This window comes from Syngnathus floridae, chromosome 3, assembly GCF_059516105.1.
Source record: "Syngnathus floridae isolate MCC-2025c chromosome 3, RoL_Sflo_1.0, whole genome shotgun sequence".
Classification (NCBI taxonomy): domain Eukaryota; kingdom Metazoa; phylum Chordata; class Actinopteri; order Syngnathiformes; family Syngnathidae; genus Syngnathus; species Syngnathus floridae.
This window is the reverse complement of record NC_142415.1, coordinates 16,870,423-16,878,129: the sequence shown is the minus strand read 5'-3', so window position 1 is coordinate 16,878,129 and position 7,707 is coordinate 16,870,423. Positions and strand designations below refer to the sequence as shown.

Genomic DNA, 7,707 nt, shown 5'->3' with positions numbered 1-7,707 from the left:
ACTACACATGACTCTTTGAAATATGCAAAGAGTGTGTTTGAATCATCAGAGCGGTGTGAAAAACTTACGACTAACGTGTGCTAATCACAGTAACAAGAATCAGCCATAAGTGATCTCATTATGTAAGATGAATAGAGACAGATTTGTTTCTTTTTTTAAATGTACATCAAGATTGATTTGTTACGCTGTGATCGGTTGGCAAGTTTCAGGCAATTTGAAGGGATGCTGACTCAGTGCGCCTAGTTTGCAGCTCTGATGAGTGACCTAGTTATGTGTGAAATTCATCTGGATTTACAGTGGCAACTGGGACTGCGCAGTATTTAATATTTGACACTCTACGACTACATTCTGCAGCCTTTTTTCACACCGTGAGATCTGGATTTTTTGAAGAGCTTTTGATGTGAGTTGCAGAAACACAAGAAAAACCAAAAAGTCTGTTTTATCGCGACTTGCCAATACTATCCAACACATGCTATGTGATATTAATAATGGTATCCTTATTTCTCAAATAAACATGGCAAAGAGTGAGATTCTGTCCAGCCCAACTCACACACTGATGAGAGTGAGCAATTCAAGCAGAACCAATAAAAGACCTATACTAGGAAAGTAGGCAAGAGCATAAAAACATACCTGCTGAGAGTTTTAACAGAAACAGAAAAGCTAGTGGACCAAGCTCACAATGTCATCAAAGGATTGCTCATTGCGAGGGACCCCTCACAGGGGAAAAAGGACCACCACATTATCCTGCACTTTGCACTTTAAGAGCACAAAGTAACATCCATCCTTCCATTTTCTGAACCGCTTATCCTGCTTAATAATCCCAGATGCAGTACTTCAAAAATTTTCCACAAAAACTGCACTTAAGGAAAGACACGAAAAATGCATTTTTAATTCAATATTATCTGAAGAAAAAAGATGAGCAATAAACTAAATGAAATTACAAGGAACTTGCACTCCGTCATGAATGGAGTATATTTTCCTTAATGCTGCCTTTTAATGGGTCTTTCTACAAAGACACTTTTAAGTCTCCGCATAAGTCTGATGATCTTGCACAGTCCTCTTTGAAAACATGTATGAATTGATTTTATGGTTGCTACGCATCACAGACTCTTTAAGTGCTATCTATCATTCCACCCCACGGGTGGCGTGTGGGGGCGGGGCTTCTAAGGAGTCAGAGACGCTATCCACTAGCCAATTATCTCATCAATTGAATTTGTAAAAGCAAGGGAGGACTTAATTAAACATGTCTATAGTTGTAAGATGTTCGAGTCCAAAGCTGTCAAGGCCACAAGTGATGATGCAGTCCAGTGTGCTCTTCACGCCATCCCAGAGGTCTGCATCACCATATTGCTCTAATGAAATCCTACTCCAAAGCCGCTGCTGTCCACCCCGCTGCTCAACTAAATCCTTTCTATCAATGCTGATGATGCTCTGGAAATCTATTCGCTATTTTTCAACATAGCTTTTACTGGACGGCTTCCAGGAAGTGCTTGTCGGTGAGGGTGCTGCAGGTCCTTGAGGGAAATGCTAAATCACTTGAAAGGCACAAGTGTCACACAATGGACAAGTTGTTTAAAATAAAAATAGATGTAAAAGATTACAAAGCTTAGTAGTTGGGGTCTAAATACTTTTAAGCAACAAAACATTTTGCCACTTGCTGTCGACTGAAAATGACATCACATGCTGGGCTCAGCTAACAACCAATCACGGCTCAGCTTGTGTATGCCACGTGGCCAAACATACTCACATGTATTTACTGTCTTTATATGTATAATTTCACACTCGATTGGTGGACCCCACTTGTTGCCCAACTTTTTGAATACAAGCAGGTATAAGTGAATAAGCCCTTTAATATTGTTTGGCATTTTTCCAAGGTCCAAAGGTCCCTCAAATAACATGTCAAGGTGGAAAGTCATCACGCAGGTGATTCCCAGCCTGCCCACTGCCTTTTACCCTACAAAGTCGTTCTTAAGAATTTTACTCATTGATGCGCATAGAGGCGAGTCCGGTTCAATCACGCTGCTGCTGCTCCATCTTCCACAGCTCCTGTCACCAACAACGAGGAAGGCTTCCACATCCCGACAACCAATTTGCCATCTCAGGGCTCAGCGAGCTTACCCCCCACCCCCCCATCCCCACCGCCTCACCCTGTGATGATGCACCCAACCCAAATATCCTACACAGCAGGAGGTGTGGAACCGTGGAGCGATAAACTGTGGCTTTTTTATTTGTTTGTTTTTTTGTGCTTGACAAGACCTCATGGTTGCCATCAAAGCGTTACTTGTTCCTCTTTTTAAAATAGCCATAGTATCAAAGCACACTCCCTTCAAACTCAAAACCAGTTGCGCAATATCTTCTGGCGTCCCCACTTTGCTAAATGTCTGCCTTTCATCACTTCCTCTTGAATAGGGCACAGCAGATTCGCTTTCTTCCGCTGCTCAACTTCCCTGTTTGATCTCAGTAATACGGCTAATGAGGTTTTCCCCTCTGGAAGGAAACTGGCACACGCGCCGCCGAAGATGGCGGCGCTCAAATTGTGCTGCGAGATGTCCACTCGTCGTCCAGGACCACCCCCAATCTGACTCGGCTGCTATTTTGGAAACTATCAGGAGCACTGATGAGGCGTAAGAATCGGATTTAATTGCCCAATGTTAAAAAATAATCAGAGTTTAAGAATAATGCAATATAGGTCAAAGGAGACTTTGACTTCAACTGGTCAAGCCATTTGCCAAATCCATCTTTAGAGGGTCCACTTTAAAAAATATATATCTTTTGAGCAGCGATTCATCTTATTTTGCCACGGAAACAGGGGAGCAGGGGGATTTGTTTTGCTTGATTAAGTTGTGTTGAAACGCACTGCCATAAAGAAGGATTTTCATGACTTTGAAATATTCACCGCACAGTCAATTGTTTCATCGGTCATGCCCCCATTCCCAGTGAGTCGGTGTCCCCCATCAATTCCGTTTCGGCATACGTCAGCGCAAATGTACATACTCAGTAAAAAATGTTTTTTTTTTCTTTTTTATCTTTACAGTGTGGAATATGAAATGTGCCAGACAGATTTGTCTCTGGAGGGCTGGGGGAACATCTGAGTCAGCGGTCTCTGAGGCAAATGCAAACCTCTCCAAAATGCTAATCTTTGATTTCTTCCAGATTAGTGAGACTCAAGCTGATCTCGGGATGCAAGAAACACAAGTAGCTGGCAGCCGTCCTATTTCGCCTGAGCATGAGATGAAAAGGAAACTTGCGGCTGCATACTGTGATTGTTGAATTAAAGAAAATGACAGCCGTGGGTGATGTTGCCAAAGGAGAGATTTCTCCTCTTTTGTAAGAGCGTTGGGTTTGGATTGCATTTGTAACGTGGCGCCCGATGAAACCCTTGTATCTCCACTTCAATCATAGTTTGGGATATTTAAAGAGGGATATTCTTTGTAACGGGTGTGTAGCTAAATGATCATGTTTGTTTTGAAAGAAGAGCAAAGATAGAATGTGGTTAAAATACAGTTCCGGTTCTTCCTAAAGTAACCCAAAAAAGTCACGAGGAAAAAAGTGACAGACGTTGTCCTAAAGCACAGGTGTCAAACTCAAGGCCCGGGCCCAAATACGGCCCGCCACATCATTTTATGTGGCCCGTGAGGACAAATTGCGCATCGAATTCATGTAAATACTAAAATAACATGATATTGCTAGCTATTAAATTACCATTTATATGTTTTAAATATTTGAACAGATTTTATTTGCCTTCGTTTAGAATAGTAGTTATTCATCAGTTTGTTGTGTAGCTGATACAATAAATAATATGAGATGTTCATACATTTATTTGGGTTGACAATTTCAATGGCCCTCCGAAGAATGCTATGATTACGATGCAGCCTGTGACAAAAAAAGTTTGACACCCCTGTCCTAAACTAATGGCATATCATCACAATCAATTGTTTTGAAAGGACTCATGTATGACTCAATTGAAGCCTTTTGAAAAACACTGGCAGCTGATATCAAATCTCTTGCCCATATTTTCCTTAATAAAATGGTGTTAGCAACAAAGAAAGGCAAATCTATGAATAGCTCGATTGTCGAAGCTGAGGTCACGTCTGTTTGTACTGTTGCCCAAGGTTTGCTCACCAAAAAAAAAGAAAGCTTTTAATCCTTTTTGAAAGCGCTTATCAGAACTGTGTCTCCTCTGTGGCCTGCTTGACAGCCATGTCCATATCCAGGCACAGATGGCATGAAAGAAAGCATGAACCATTGAGAAGAAAAAAAATGGAGGCGTCCACCTCGAGGCTCACGAGGTGGCAGTAGGGTGGAACAAACTCGATGTTCACACCATGAGGATCCAGCAACTAGGGTGCCTTTTGGACTTTTCAAATCAACCAGACTCTCTGCTGTACTTTCTTTGCTTTAAGGGACGTTGGCATACTGTCAAGGCGAGTGATCCAAGGTCAATTCTCAGAAGAAACTACTATCAACAATTTTTGAACAGTGAATGTGCAGGGGAAAAAGTTATGTTGAAGTCTTGATGGAGTATGTCCCACCTCAGGAACTTTCACTAACTAAATATGTTGACGAAGCTGGGTTGTTATAATGACATGTTTGGACAACCGGCCTGCTTTATAAAACAGAGAAGGAAGTGTTTTATTTGTGAATGTAGCTTAGCTTTCAATACAAAATACAAAAATGGTGCATCATCCAGAAGATATATTGATGTTGCTGTTTTTTATTTTACCCTTTCTTGTCAGACACCTTCGCTCAACTGGATGCGGGAATATTTGACTACTTTTGTGTCAATTGCCTCATGCCGTTCAATGAATTGTAATTCAATTCAAAAGGACAACATGCAGTTTTACAAAATGCATGTAGAATCACTATTGGACAATCTTTATCTTAAAAGTAACAATGGTTTATGAAATATGTCACTTTTTCAGTCTCAATGTTTCATTAAATACAACAAAATGGATGTTTGTTTATCTCCAGCAGGTATGTCGCGGAAACAAACTCATTTGAAATTCAACTTCTCTGCATGTGAGACATCACCTCGGGGAAGCGAAATGGGAGAGTAAAGCAACAAATAGACAATCTGGCAAAGCATTTACTCAGCAAATTGCTACAAGTCTCAGGTGACATATCAATCCTATTAGGTGGAGAAGACTTGTCCCAGGTGCGTAACTCTGCCTCCAAGCGAGCAACCAGAAACACGGGTGTACACGACATGAGAGGGGGATGAAATGCAGTGCAAGTGGCATTCCCTCATTAGGTGCCACGGAATATGTTGACTAAGCTGGGTTGTTAAAATGACATGTTTGGACAGCCGGCTTGCTTTATAAAACAGAGGAGGAAGTGTTTTATTTGTGACTTTTTGACATGTAGAGTCTGCGGTGAAATTGTGTTGGGGATGCAGCTCATTTTTTAAAGCAATGTCAATAGACATAGATGGGTGGAGAAAGCTTAACCACAGCAAAACAAATATTCTAGGTCATTCTTATGGAAGCCAAAGAAAAACCCCAAAACGGTTTTGATGAACCGAGGTCTTGTTACGTCACATATGACGCTGGCTTATACATGAATATTTTATGTTTTATTCGTTGAATATTATATTTCTTTTTAGATGTCATTTTCTTTTCTTAGAAACAACACGACATCACTCACCGAGATAATATATCATTTATTTTCACACCCCTGTCCCAGCATTAAGTCTGTTTTGGATTTCAGACGACCACTAAAGTCAGCTTTTCTGCTTCATGCTGGAAAAAAAGGAAAACGCCAAAGAAAGGTGCAGTATGTTTACCCAGGCATTGACAACTTGTGCCGTAAATATAGTCAAAGTCAAGTGATGGTGTGTGTGTAGCAGCAGTGGAGTCTGCAAATAATGAAGCGTACGCATCAGATAATAATGAGTCGCAGGGCTCCATCAGAGGGTAAGAAAGTGCTGAGCTGGGAAAATAAACGGGAGTCCCCCAGGACTCATTTGAGAGGAACAAGGTGCTTCCAGCTGCTCAGAGGCCACCAACGAAAACCATTACAAAATATACAATTATACGTAATTACAGCCTTAAATTTGTGGGCGAAGGGACTCCTTTACCTGCCATATTGGCCCAGGACTCCGCTGTGCCACTAATTACTATTCTCCTACCAGGTTAGAGCCTCCAACTTTGACCTGCTTTGAAACTGCTTTACGAATCATGTTTTAAAGCCTGTCCGTACATCTCTCTCTCTCTCTCTCTCTCTCTCTCTCTCTCTCTCTCTCTCTCTCTCTCTCTCTCTCTCTCTATCTCTATCGCTCTCTCTCGCCACTTTAGACAGCAAACTAGCTAAAAGTGAATCAACAGTGCCCCTGCTGGTTACAATCAAGTAATGCACACCATTAGTTTCAAGACACGATCGGCAACAATTAATCAATTGTTATCTCAATGTCAAAAGATTTTTTTAAACAATACATAAATATAATAGCTCAGGATGCTCATGACGTTTCCTGACTTTGATCACAAAAGAGGGGGAAATTTTCAAATTTGGCTTAGTTATCGGTATGTAGGTTGTGAATAAACGACAACGACGTGTTGAGTCGACGCTATTACATCTGTGGCTATGGACTTGAATGGCAAAGCCTGGCAGCTAACAGGAAGTTGGAGGGTGGCCTATTTTTGTCACTGGCATAACATACGACGTGTTCTCCGTGTTACTTTCTCCAGTGATATGTGACTTATTTCTCTTCTTATTTATCAGATCTTTTTCTTTGGTCTCGCTGTGTCATTGTTTCCCCCTGTGTTGCCCTGACCCATTTGCTCCGCTCGCTGCAAAATCCAATATTTGTCGATACGCTCCCCGCCTCACTCTCTGTAAATATATTTTCAAAATCCCATTGATGTTTGTGTCTTTTTTCCCTCCTCCTCCTCTCTTGCTCTCATTCTCTTTCCGTCGGTGGCTTGTAATGAGATTGATTATTTTAATACAGACGGGCGGAATCAAGCTCTCCCGCACAAGATACTCTCATTCTCCCTTTCCGCAGTGTTTATGAAGTAGCGGAGTGAAGAGCTTCCATTTTTTCGTGTCGTGACGATGTCAGAGAGGACGTGTCAACGGACGACAAAACTGATTATGTGCCAAGTGAATGATGTTTCCTTGTGACATAAATCCAAGCGTCACTCGATAGTGGAAAATATAAATCTCGGTTCCCTTTACACATCATGTCCGAGTGGCTAGAGTCTTAAAAGTGCTCTGTCCTTTAGATTAATGTTTATCTGATAGGTTGGCCCTCTCATCTTGTAGCCCTACATCAAAATGGACAGCACTTTTGAAGCTAGGCCAGGGTTCCCAAACTCTGGGACTTTGGGAAACCCTGCTCTAGGCTAGTAGATGAATCCCTAGCATCGCTCCCTACTTTCCATACAGAAATTGCAACGCTAAACTCTTTGAAAACATGTTGTCAAAAAGAGGTGATAAAGAAACTCTCCGTGAATGTTTTTAATAACCTAAACAACAACTACCTGGAGGCTAAGTTTATCCACAGACTACGATAAAATGTCAGTTGCTAAAAACATACCACGCTTAGTGACTCTACTTCTAGGAAATGCCTTTTGGCCAATAAATGGCCGTAAAACTGTATTTGGAGGAAATGGGAAAATGGTGCTGACGGCTGAAAGAACGAGAGACGGAACCGAGCCAATAAGTGCTGCTTCAAGAAATGACTGCCATGTATAAACTAAGCTACGACTG

The 7,707-nt window shown here is 41.5% G+C and overlaps 1 long non-coding RNA gene across 1 annotated transcript; it reads left to right on the top strand.

Annotated features, from left to right (window-relative positions):
• The first annotated feature begins 2,339 nt into the window (after window positions 1-2,339).
• Window positions 2,340-3,292, top strand: LOC148400859 (uncharacterized). Its single transcript, XR_015857631.1, has 2 exons — window positions 2,340-2,624; window positions 3,035-3,292. It is a non-coding gene; the product is annotated as an uncharacterized LOC148400859 (long non-coding RNA).
• Window positions 3,293-7,707: the final 4,415 nt, after the last annotated feature.